General features: G+C 43.5%; 1 long non-coding RNA gene across 1 annotated transcript in view; it reads left to right on the plus strand.

Annotated features, from left to right (window-relative positions):
* The window catches only part of LOC133256999 (uncharacterized), a 284,150-nt gene that overhangs the window by 119,870 nt on the left and 150,491 nt on the right, over positions 1-13,789 (plus strand). The gene's annotated exons all lie outside the window — the stretch shown is intronic.

Genomic DNA, 13,789 nt, shown 5'->3' on the forward strand with positions numbered 1-13,789 from the left:
CAGTCCATTCTAAAGGAAGTCAGTCCTAAATATTCATTGGAAGGACTGATGCTGAGGCTGAAACTCCAATGCTTTGGCCACCTGATATGAAGAACTGATTCATTGGAAAAGACCCTGATGCTGTGAAAGACTGAAGGTAGGAGAAGGGGATGACAGGCTGAGATGGTTGGATGGTACCACCGACTGTGGACATGAGTTTTAGTAAGCTCTGGGAGTTGGTGATGGACAGGGAGGTCTGGCCTGCTGCAACCCCTGGGGTTGCAAAGAGGCAGACATGACTGAGTGACTGAATGGAACTGAACCAGTATTCTTGCCTGGAAAGTCACATGGACAGAGGACCCTGGCTAACTACAGTCCATGTGGCTGCAAGTAGTCGGACATGACTGAGCACACATACACGTAGTTTATCTAGTTGTCAGGGTCAAATGGACAATGGGTATCAGTTCAGTTCAGTTCAGTTGCTCACTCGTGTCCAACTCTTTGCGACACCATGAATTGCAGCACACCAGGCCTCCCTGTCCATCACCATCTCCCGGAGTTCACTCAAACTTACATCCATCGAGTCAGTGAGGCCTTCCAGCCATCTCATCCTCTGTCGTCCCCTTCTCCTCCTGCCCCCAATCCCTCCCAGCATCAGAGTCTTTTCCAGTGAGTCAACTCTTTGCATCAGGTGGCCAAAGTACTGGGGTTTCAGCTTCAGCATCATTCCTTCCAAAGAAATCCCAGGGCTGATCTCCTTCAGAATGGACTGGTTGGATCTCCTTGCAGTCCAAGGGACTCTCAAGAGTCTTCTCCAACACCACAGTTCAAAAGCATCAGTTCTTCAGCACTCAGCCTTCTTCACAGTCCAACTCTCACATCCATACATGACCACTGGAAAAACCATAGCCTTGACTAAATGGACCTTTGTTGGCAAAGTAATGTCTCTGCTTTTGAATATGCTATCTAGGTTGGTCACAACTTTCCTTCCAAGGAGTAAGTGTCTTTTAATTTCATGGCGGCAGTCACCATCTGCAGCAATTCTGGAGCCCAAAAAAATAAAGTCTGACACTGTTTCCACTGTTTCCCCATCTATTTCCCATGAAGTGATGGGACCGGATGCCATGATCTTCGTTTTCTGAATGTTGAGCTTTAAGCCAACTTTTTCACTCTCCACTTTCACTTTCATCAAGAGGCTTTTTAGTTCCTCTTCACTTTCTGCCATAAGGGTGGTATCAACTGCATATCTGAGGTTATTGATATTTCTCCCAGCAATCTTGATTCCAGCTTGTGCTTCTTCCAGTCCAGCGTTTCTCATGATGTACTCTGCATAGAAGTTAAATAAGCAGGGTGACAATATACGGCCTTGACGTACTCCTTTTCCTATTTGGAACCACTCTGTTGTTCCATGTCCAGTTCTAACTGTTGCTTCCTGACCTGCATACAGATTTCTCAAGAGCCAGGTCAGGTGGTCTGGTATTCCCATCTCTTTCAGAATTTTCCACAGTTTATTGTGATCCACACAGTCAAAGGCTTTGGCATAGTCAATAAAGCAGAAATAGATGTTTTTCTGGAACTCTCTTGCTTTTTCAATGATCCAACGGATGTTGGCAATTTGATCTGTGGTTCCTCTGCCTTTTCTAAAACCAGCTTAAACATCAGGAAGTTCACGGTTCATGTATTGCTGAAGCCTGGCTTGGAGAATTTTGTGCATTACTTTACTAGCATGTGAGATGAGTGCAATTGTGCAGTAGTTTGAGCATTTTTTTGGCATTGCCTTTCTTTGGGATTGGAATGAAAACTGACCTTTTCCAATCCTGTGGCCACTGCTGAGTTTTCCAAATTTGTTGGCATATTGAGTGCAGCACTTTCACAGCATCATCTTTCAGGATTTGGAATAGCTCAACTGGAATTCCATCACCTCCACTAGCTTTGTTCATAGTGATGCTTTCTAAGGCCCACTTGACTTCACATTCCAGGATGTCTGGCCCTAGGTGAGTGATCACACCATCGTGATTATCTTGGTCATGAAGATCTTTTTGTACAGTTCTTCTGTGTATTCTTGCCACCTCTTCTTAATATCTTCTGCTTCTGTTAGGTCCATACCATTTCTGTCCTTTATCGAGCCCATCTTTGCATGAAATGTTCCCTTGGTATCTCTAATTTTTTTGAAGAGATCTCTAGTCTTTCCCATTCTGTTGTTTTCCTCTATTTCTTTGCATTGATCGCTGAGGAAGGCATTCTTATCTCTTCTTACTATTCTGTGGAATTCTGCATCAGATGCTTATATCTTTCCTTTTCGCCTTTGCTTTTTGCTTGCCTTCTTTTCATAGCTATTTGTAAGGCCTCCTCAGACAGCCATTTTGCTTTTTTGTATTTCTCTTCCATGGGGATGGTCTTGATCCCTGTTGCCTGTACAATGTCATGAACCTCCGTCCATAGTTCATCAGGCACTCTATCTATCAGATCTAGTCCCTTATATCTATTTCTCACTTCCACTGTATAATCATAAGGGATTTGATTTAGGTCATACCTGAATGGTCTAGTGGTTTTCCCTATTTTCTTCAATTTAAGTCTGAATTTGGCAATAAGGAGTTCATGATCTGAACCACAGTCAGCCCCCAGTCTTGTTTTTGCTGACTGTATAGAGCTTCTCCATCTTTGGCTGCAAAGAATAGAATCAGTCTGATTTCGGTGCTGACCATCTGGTGATGTCCATGTGTAGAGTCTTCTCTTGTGTTGTTGGAAGAGGGTGTTTACTATGACCAGTGCATTCTCTTTGCAAAATTCTATTAGCCTTTGCCTTGCTTCATTCCGTATTCCAAGGCCAAATTTGCCTGTTATTCCAGGTGTTTCTTGACTTCCTACTTTCGCGTTCCAGTCCCCTATAATGAAAAGGACATCTTTTTTGGGTGTTAGTTCTAAAAGGTCTTGTAGGGCTTCATAGAACCGTTCAACTTCAGCTTCTTCAGTGTTACTGGTTGGGGCATAGACTTGGATTACTGTAATATTGAATGGTTTGCCTTGAAAACAAACAGAGATCATTCTGTCGTTTTTGAGATTGCATCCAATACTGCATTTTGGACTCTTTTGTTGACCATGATGGCCACTCCATTTCTTCTGAGGGATTCCTGCCCGCAGTAGTAGATATAATGGTCATCTGAGTTAAATTCACCCATTCCAGTCCATTTCAGTTCGCTGATTCCTAGAATGTCGACATTCACTCTTGCCATCTCTTGTTTGACCACTTCCAATTTGCCTTGATTCATGGATTTACATTCCAAGTTCCTATGCAATATTGCTCTTTACAGCATCGGACCTTGCTTCTATCACCAGTCACATCCACAACTGGGTATTGTTTTTGCTTTGGCTCTATCCCTTCATTCTTTCTGGAGTTATTTCCCCACTGATCTCCAGTAGCATATTGGGCACCTACCGACCTGGGGAGTTCCTCTTTCAGTATCCTTTCATTTTGCCTTTTCATACTGTTCATGGGGTTCTCAAGGCAAGAATACTGAATTGGTTTGCCATTCCCTTCTCCAGTGGACCACATTCTGTCAGACCTCTCCACCATGACCTGCCCGTCTTATGTGGCCCCACAGGGCATGGCTTAGTTTCATTGAGTTAGACAAGGCTGTGGTCCTAGTGTGATTAGATTGACTAGTTTTCTGTGAGTATGGTTTCAGTGTGTCTGCCCTCTGATGCCCTCTTGCAACACCTACCATCTTACTTGGGTTTCTCTTACCTTGGATATGGGGTGTCTCTTCACGGCTGCTGCAGCAAAGTACAGCCACTGCTGTTTACCTTGGACGAGGGGTATCTCCTCACCGCCGCCTCTCCTGACCTTGAACGTGCAGTAGCTCCTCGGTCCTCGTGCACCCGCGCAGCCACTGCTCCTTGGAACTGGGGTAGCTCCTGGGCAATGGACAATGGGTATAGAAAACACAAAACACAGGTATAGCATATATCTTTGCATTAGGTTTTATTTCCTATTATCATTTAGGGGTATGGGCGATTTCGGGGATGTCCTTCCATTTTATTCGTGTAGATCACTACTTACTCCTCTTATTTATATAGGTGCAGCTTTTTAAAGCTGGCAGGGTTCTTTAACACCCTCAACTGAGGCCTCAAACTGAGGCTCTGAGAAATCAAGTGATTTGCATAAAGTTCAAAGTTGGCTAGTAATTGAGCCATTTTTAGAATGCAATTCTTTTTCAAGTGCCCTTTCCAATCACTCTTATTACTTATGGCTGGTGTTGTCCTTGGGTACTGGTGGGAGTTGGGATATTATCTGTCTCATAGATATATCTCTAGAAGTAGAACAGACCCTTGTCATGTTGACATTTTCCCTAGAAGAGATATGGATGTTGATGTTTCTCAGTACCTTTTTTCTGAAAGATAGGAGGAGGCAAGAATTGAATTTGGTGAACTAGGAAACCGTTTCTCAGGTGGATTATGAAAATTTGGGATGAAGAGGAGAAGCAGGGGGTGAATTGACTCTGCCTTATGCTGTGTGTAGGGGTTGTAGTCTGGGGACTTGAGAATAGAGGAGTGAGATCACTATAGCAGTGGAAGAGATGCTGGATATCAAGGAGCTTTTTGTTCTATAATGAGGTAGTTCTGTGGCTTCAGGTAGAGCAGGTTAGTGGAAGATCCAGAACTATGGTGTATAAGTTCTCTGGCTATCATGTTCTTGTAACATAAGTTGATATATGCTTTTTTATGCAGTGGTTACCATTTGCCAACTCTTAACTGAGATGGTTGAGCTTGTCAATCTGCTTCAGGACTTTCTCTTACTATTCGTGGAAATAGTGCTTTTCCCTTAGGATTTGATAAAAGGATTGATTCATTTTGGATGACTGAACCCACTCTGTGGAATGGATATATGATTTACAGAGGATTTAACTTAAATATAGCTTGTAGGCAGAACTACAACCATGATACAGTGTGATTTTTATTGCCTTATCTCTGCTTACTAAGAAATGGAAAAAATTTGAGACATTTCTAATTTCTATGCAGTTTCTCTTTTTTCAACACTTTAATTTAATTTCTTGTCTGTGCTACCCTGCAGTTTGTACTCCATACTAAACTGCCTTAGAAAGTTTTTTTTTAATTGAATGATGGACTTTAATATCAATTAAGGAGGCTATTCAGTGTCTTTATATACAGTTATTCAAGTTCAGACTGGATTTCTAAATGGACCACTTCTCTGAAGCTCTAGCTACCTTATTTCCCATTCCTAATATCATGTGAAAACTTATAATTCACACTTTAAACAATGCCTGCCACTTCCCTGATATTGGGACAGCCTGTTGGGTTTTGTGTCCCTTCACAGGGCTGAACTACTCAGATTTGTGCTGTGGCAACAGGTTTGTGCATGCCACATGCTAAGTTGCTTCAGTTGTATCTGACTCTTTGCAACCCGATGGGCTGTAGCCTCTCAGGAATCTCTGTCCATGGGATTCTCCAGGCAAGAATGCTGGAATGGATTGCTGTGTTTACTGACCCTAAATTTTGTTGAGTAGGTGAGAACAGTGGCCAGAAAGTTTAATCACTATCTGTAGAAGTATGTCAAGCTATATGAAGTTCTTTTATCATCTGGTTTTGATGAACAAGACATCATATATTTTGTCTATCCTGGATCAACAGCATTTAATTATTTTAATTATTTATTTAATAATTAAGTTAAATTATTAATCCATTTATTTATTTTAATTCCACTGTATGAAGTAAAAAACTGTGAAGGGCTAGAGATTTTATTCTACCATCCTGCCATTGCCTGTTGTGTGTATTTGTGTGCATGGTGTATATGTGTGTGTATAGTACCAGAAAACAGAAGACCTCTAGGTCAGACACAAAGACAGTTTCTTATGTACAGAAAAACCTGCAACTTCTTAGCTCTAGTTCTCTAAGCCCCAGTCTGCACATGGTGATATGGTGAGGGACCAATATTGGGTGGGACAAAAAATTCATTTGAGTTGTTCCATCCCATCTTATGGAAAAACCCAAATGAACTTGTTAGCCAGCCCAATAGTAACTGTGCATGTGATAGGATGTATTATAGGAGAGGAACTCCACAATATGGAAGCTCTGATCCTATATCTGGCCTCTGGCAACTTGTCCATCCTGCACTTCCAAGAAAGACCTTTCTTCAGCTTCTTTAGACCTTTATTTGTTGTTGTTGTTCAGTTGCTAAGTTGTGTCTGACTTTTTGTGGTCCCCATGGACTGCAAGATGCCAGGCCTCCATGTCCTTCAGAGATAGTGTCCTTCCACTATCTCCTGGAGTTTGCTCCAACTCCTGTCCATTGAGTCAGTGATGCCATCCAACCATCTCACCCTCTGCTTCCCTCTTCTCCTGCTCTCGATCTTCCCCAGCATCAGGGTCTTTTCCAGTAAGTTGCCTCTTCACATCGGGTGGCCAAAGTTTTGGATCTTCAGCTTTAGCATCAGTCCTTTCAATGAATATTCAGGGTTGATTTCCTTTATTATTGACTGGTTTGATCTCATTGCTGTCCAAGGGACTCTTGAAGAGTCTTCTCCAGCACAACAATTCAAAAGCATCAATTCTTCAGCACTCAACCTTCTTTATGGTCTAACTCTCACATCCGTACATGAGTACTGGAAAAACCTGTTTAAGTGAAAGTGTTAGTCACTCAGTTGTGTCTGTCTCTTTGCAACCCTATAGCCTGTAGCCCACCAGGCTTCTCTATCCATGGGATTCTCCAGGCAAGAATACTGGAGTGGGTTGCCATTTCCTTCTTCAGGGGATCTTCCTGACCCAGGGATCGAACCCATGCCTCCCAAATTGTAGGCAGATTCATTACCATCTGAGCCACCAGGGAAAACTAGCATTGACTATCTGGACCTTTGTTGGCAAAGTTATGTCTCTGCTTTTTAATATGCTGTTGATGGTTGTCATAGCTTTTCTTCCAAGGAGCAAGCATCTTTCATGGCTTCAGTCATCGTCTGCAGTGATTTTGGAGACCAAGAAAATAAAATCTGTTACTATTTGCATTTTTTCACCATCTATTTGCTATGAAGTGATGGGACTGGATGACATGATCTTTGCTTTTTGATTGTTGAGTTTTAGGCCAGCTTTTTCACTCTCCTCTTTCACCTTCATCAAGAGGTTCTTTAGTTCCTCTTCACTTCTGCCATTAGAGTGGTATCTACATATATGAGGTTGTTGATATTTCTCCCAGCAATCTTGATTCCAGCTTGGGATTCATGCAGCTCAGCATTTCGCATGATGTATTCTGAATATAAGATAAATAAACAGGGTGACAATACATAACCTTGATGTACTCCTCTTCCAATTTTGAACCAGTCCATTGTTCCATGTTCAGTTCTAATTGTGGCTTCTTGACCTGCATGCAGGTTTCTCAGAAGACAGGTAAAGTGGTCTAGTATTCCCATCTCTAAGAATTTTCCACAGTTTGTTGTGATCCACACAGTCAGAGGCTTTAGTGTAGTCAATGAAGCAGAAGTAGATGTTTTCCTGGAATTTCCTGGCTTTCCTTATGATTTATCAGATGTTGGCAATTTGATCTCTGGTTCCTCTCCCTTTTCTAAATCCAGCTTGTACACATCCAAGTTCTTGGTTTACATACTGTTGAAGCCTAGCTTGAAGAATTTTGATCATTGCTTTGCTAGTGTGTGAAATGAGTACAATTGTACAGTAGTTTGAACATTCTTTGGCATTGCCTTTCTTGGGGATTAGAATGAAAACTGACATTTTTCCTGTCCTGTGGCTACTTTGAGTATCCCCAATTTGATGACATATTGAGTGCAGCACTCTAACAACATCATCTTTTTAGGATTTTAAATAGCTCAGTTGAAATTCCATCACCCCTACTAACCTTGTTTGTTATGACGCTTCCTAAGGCCCACTTGACCTCACACTCCAGGACATCCAGCTCTAGGTGAGTAATTACACCATCATGGTTATCCAGGTCATTAAGAACTTTTAATACAGTTCTTCTGTGTAATCTTGCCACCTCTTCTTAATCTCCTCTGCTTCTGTTAGGTCCTTGCCATATCTGTCCTTTATTGTGCCCATGTTTTCAAACTTTATTTAGCAAGGCAATCTTCTCCAGGCTGGAAAGAAGACATCTGTACCGTTCCTACCCTGGAATATCTCTGGGGAGGGGTTTTTAAGCTTTACTATATTGGACAGGAAATAAATCCTTCCTCTTATCTGGAGAGATGCACTGTCTCTAGTTTCCAAAGTTGTTTGCTATTCAAACATTCTGGAAGAGACAGTTTGAGATGTGCATAAACATCAGACTCATGGAAAATTACCTCTTCATATATGTAGACAAAATCTTTCCCATAAACAGAGTAATCAGAAAACAAATGCACATTAACGATTGAGGCTCCTGGTGAACTATAGAATAAAATTTAAGCTTCTGAGCTTGGCATTCAAGGCCTTTCTCTGCCTTCTACAACTCCCCCTCTCCAATCCTCTTCTTGGACATAACTGTCTTCTCGGTGCTGGCTTTTCCTTTCTACATAGTCTTCTCGTGGCCTTCATTCTCACTTTCCCCTGCTTTGGGAGTACCTTCCCTCATTTCCTTTCTGTCTTTATTAATTCCTTCCCATAATTCAACAGCTAGTTTATCAAGGTGCATCACCAGTCAGGCTTCTTTCCAGTTGTAGGATAGGCACATCTTCCTATCTGAGCTAATCCTAAACCTGGCATTCATTGTAACAGAAGGAAGAGTGTGACCTGATTTTTTTTTGCAAGAAGATTATCACCTCCAGAGCTCACCTATTTTAAGGTCAGAATTCAGTTGGGGACAAAGTGGATCACACTGGTCTGTGGCCTGGTTAGCCCAGTACCCATATCCCAGTCTTTCAGAGGCCCCTTATATTAAAAGCAGTTTGCTGAGAAAGCCAAGGTGGGGATTGTCTTCTGATCCCCTAAATTTAGGATTAAAATGTGCCCCCAGCCTCTTCAACTATGTCCCACTTCCAGCTCCAATCAGCCTTCTAGAGAAGGGCTTCTCAAAGCTTAACATGCATGAGAAATACCTGAGGAACCTTATTTAGTAGGTCTTGGGAAGGACCTGGGAATTTGTATTTCTAAAAGGCTCTCAAGTTATACTGATGCTGGCCCATGGATCATGCTTAAAGAGGAAATGTTTTAGATAAATTTTAGTGATCAGAGTATGTGTGCACATTCATGTGAATCTCTGGAGATGCTATTTACCTAGAAAAAGAATATAGAGAAGAGAATGATATTTCTGAGCATATTATATCAGAGGCAGGATTTTTTTTTTTTTTCTTTTGTGTCTTACAGCTAAGGAAACTAAAAGGATTTATCTTTCTAGAAGAGATTAATCTTTCTGATAATAAGCAAAAGAGCTAGACTTCACACTCATTCCTTCTCATTCCAAATCCTGAGTTTGTCCACCACACTAAGGTCAGTATATTTCAGATCTGTTGGCTGATAAGTGGAAATAACACCCTGGAAGGCCACAGGCCCTGAATAACCATTCAGTGCTCTCAGTCGAGGTGTGCTGTGAAGCAGGCAGGCAGGGTGTGTGGTCAGTTGGGGTCCAGTTGACCATAAACCTTTGAAATATAAAGTACTTTGTATACAAAAGCATGTTGGAAAGGTCACAGAGTTCTTCACTTGCTTTGTAACTTTCTCTGAATTATCTGCTGCTGCTGTTGCTGCTAAGTCGCTTCAGTCGTGTCCGACTCTATGAGACCCCATAGACGGCAGCCCACCAGGCTCCCCCATCCCTGGGATTCTCCAGGAAAGAATACTGGAGTGGGTTGCCATTTCCTTCTCCAATGCATGAAAGTGAAAAGTGAAAGTGAACTTGCTCAGTTATATCCAACTCCTAGTGACCTCATGGACTGCAGCCTACCAGGCTCCTCCATCCATGGGATTTTCCAGGCAAGAGTACTGGAGTGGGCTGCCATTGCCTTCTCTGTCTGAACTATCTAGACTGTGTGAAAGAAAGAAACAAAGTGAAGTCGCTCAGTTGTGTCCGACTCTTCGAGACCCCATGGACTGTAGCCCACCAGGCTCTTCCGTCGGTGGGATTTTCCAGGGAAGAGTACTGGAGTGGGTTGCCATTTCCTTCTCCAAGGGATCTTCCTGACCCAGGGATTGAACCCTGGCCTCCTGCATTGCAGGCAGACACTTTACCTTCTGAGCCATCAGAGAAGCCCTAGACTGTGTAATCCTCTTTAATTTCCCAAACCTAAAGCTTTAATTAAATTTAATTACTATTTTATTAATTGAAGTATAGTTGATTTACAATGTTATGTTAATTACTGCTATACAGCAAGGTGATTCAGTGTGTGTGTGTGGCCCATATATGTGTATATGGGCTTCCCTGGTGGCTCAGATGGTAAAGAATGTCTGCAATGCAGGAGACCCAAGTTTGATCCTTGTGTCTGGAAGATCCCCTGGAGAAGGGAATGACTGTCCACTCCAGTGTTCTTGCCTGGAGAACTACATGGACTGGGGAGTCTGGTGGGCTACAGGCTACAATTCCATGGGGTTGCAAAGAGTTGATATAAAAAAAATACATATATTTTATATTCTTTTCCATTATGGTTTATCACTGATATTGAATACAGTTCCCTGTGCTACACAGTAGGACCTTGTTGTTTATCAATTCTATATGTAAAAGCTTGTATCTGTTAACCCCAACCTCCCACTCCATCCCTGCCCCAAAGCCCTCCCTGCTGGTAATCACAGTCTGTTCTCTGTATCTGTGATTCTGTATCTTTTCCGTAGGTAGGTCCATTTGTGTCATATGTGAGATTCCACATGTAGGTGTGGAATACGTATGTCTTTTTATGGTATATCTTTTTCTTTCTGCTTATTTGCACAGTATGATAATCTCTCATTATATCCCTGTTATTGCAAATGGCATTATTTTGTTCTTTTTTATGACTGAGCAGTATTCTAGTGTATATATATATCACATCTTCTTTATCCCTTCATCTGTTATCTCCATGTCTTGGCTATTGTGAATAGTGCTGCTATGAACATAGGGGTGCGTGTATCTTTGTGAATTGTGGTTTTGTCCATACGTATGCCCACTAAGTGAACTCCGGGAGTTGGTGATGGACAGGGAGGCCTGGTGTGCTGCAATTCATGGGGTCGCAGAGTCGGACACGATTGAGCGACTGATCTGATCTGATCTGATGCCCACTAATAGGATTGCTGCAGAACCTAATAGCTTTTAACATTTTTTTCCTAATATTTATTTATTGCTCTCCTGATTGGGTTATTTTGCTTTTCATCACATGGCATATATAGCTGGGAAGTGAATACCAGGAAGTAACCTCATGGGGCTGGGCAGAGGTGCTGGTGTTCCCCTGACCTCCTCACCCTCCCCTCCCTGCCCCAGCCCTACCTTCTCCAACTATTCCTGAGGTCTTTGTGTGGTCTTGGGGGTAAAGTCTGGCCCATACGCTGTGGACAGTGTTGTTTCAACCCTCATTTTCTGGTACTCCCTTCACATAGCAGGGGGCCCTTAAAAGTTCAGGACTCCTGGGCCATTAGTCCCAGGAAGGCCCCGTAGGAACAAGTGAGCTCGATGACTCTCAGACTTAGCAATATGCCACAGTCACTTGGGGAACTTTAGAAAAATACTGACTCCCAGCCTCACTCAGCTCTAGTGATTCTAAATCTCTATAGATTGGGATCCCATTCTCTGTCTGCCAATCCAGCTGCCAATGCAGGAGACACAGGAGATGCAGGAAGATCCCATAGGGGAGGAAATGGCAACCCACTCCAGTATTCTTGCCTGGGAAATCCCATGGACAGAGAAGCCTGGTAGGCTACAGTCCATGCAGTCACAAGAGTTGGACATGACTTTGTCTTTTTAGAAGAGCTCCTGGTGGTACTGATACATCTGGCTCCTTGACCATTCTTCAGGACCCTTATGTGTACAAGGGGAAAGCCCTCATGCCAGGTTAGGAGTCAAGGTTGGTCCCTATCACCACTTAATCCTGGGCCCTCAGGCAGAGTCTTTCCCCCTGCCCTCGGCCTCTGTTTTCACATCTATAATATGAGGGGTCAAAGACTCCAATAGGGTTGCTGTGGCCCTTGAGAAGGCTCAGAGTGGCCTCAGAATCGCAGTCACCAAAGGCCCTCTGAAGTGGCTCCTTGTTCAGCCTTGCTTGTTTCCCTCTTCAGGTAGAAGTCAGTTTTTCCCCTCCAGAGAGCCGTAGGATAAGCCACGGCTGTTGTTCATACTACTTCCAGAGCTCACCTCCCTCCCCACCAGTCATGTGAAGATACTAGATATTGTCATTTGTGGAGTGAGTAATATTTTAACTGGTTTAATTCAATTTTGCCTAAACTCACTCAGCACCATGATGTATCTAGCATGCTGCAAGAGTTTATGAGCTACATTTCCGATAGATGAGTGGTGTTCCATCTGGCTGTGGCAACATGATGTCAATATGCTGAACTCAATAGGGATTCCAGGTGGGGTGGTAGGTGTTTGGGGATGGGAAGATGGGAATGGACTGAGAAGTTGGGAAGGTTTCATAGAAGAGCTGGTGCAGTTTTAACTGAGATTCCCGGCATAGGCAGAAGTCCCACACGGGCAGAGATTGAAGAAGGAAGAGGAGGCTAACATAGGACCAGTCATCCTGGACACATATCCTGGCCTATTTCTAGAACAGGCAGGAGACTAACTGGAAAGAACACATACTGAAAGGTGCAGGATGAGGCTGGGGTGGTAAACTGACACATGAAGAGTTCAGACACTGTCCTGTGGCAACAGGGAGCCATGGTAGACTTTTGAACGAGGTAGGGGTCTGATCAAAGCATTGTTCTGGGAAGACACTTGGGGTGAAGGTAGACGTAATGGTATAGAGAAGAGAGAAAGCCATGGTAGCATTAGTCAAGGAGTGAATCCGTGGTAGTGGCTGCTGCCCTGTGAGCCTAATTCTGGGGCTGCTTGGGTCTTCAGCCTGAGGAAACCCTTCACCTGGGGTTGGATTCCCCTGGTGCAGTATGACCTCAGTCAGTTCAGCGGACATTTACTTAAATACTTATTTGTTTGCAGCATTCAGTTAGGTTCTATAGAGAATATGATGATAGTCAGGATAGGGACCCTCCTTTCAAGATTGTAATCTGGTAAATAGCTGTATTCCTGGCTTCTAGGCCCTGGTCGCACACCAGTGAGGTTCAGGAGCTGTCTATCCTGCATCGGTTCCTGTGTCCATTCTCTGAGCATCTTATTGTGCACTGCTGCTGCTAAGTCGCTTCAGTCATGTCCAACTCTGTGAGACCCTATGGATGGCAGCCCACCAGGCTCCTCCGTCCATAGGATTCTCCAGGCAAGAGTACTAGAGTGGGTTGCCATTGCCTTGTCTGTATTGTGCACTGCTGCTGCTGCCGCCAAGTCGCTTCAGTTGTGTCCGACTCTGTGCGACCCCATAGACGGCAGCCCACTAGGTTCCTCTGTCCCTGGGATTCTCCAGGCAAGAATACTGGAGTGGGTTGCCATTTCCTTCTCCAGTGCATGAAAGTGAAAAGTGAAAGTGAAGTTGCTCAGTCATGTCTGACTCTAACGACCCCATGGACTGCAGCCTACCAGGCTCCTCCATCCATGGGATTCTCCAGGCAAGAACACTGGAGTGGGTTGCCATTTCCTTCTCCAATGCAGGAAAGTGAAAAGTGAAAGTGAAGTCGCTCAGTCGTGTCTGACTCTAACGACCCCACGGACTGCAGCCTACCAGGCTCCTCCGTCCATGGGATTCTCCAGGCAAGAATACTGGAGTGGGTTGCCATTTCCTTCTCCAATGCATGAAAGTGAAAAGTG

This window comes from Bos javanicus, chromosome 11, assembly GCF_032452875.1.
Source record: "Bos javanicus breed banteng chromosome 11, ARS-OSU_banteng_1.0, whole genome shotgun sequence".
Taxonomy (NCBI): domain Eukaryota; kingdom Metazoa; phylum Chordata; class Mammalia; order Artiodactyla; family Bovidae; genus Bos; species Bos javanicus.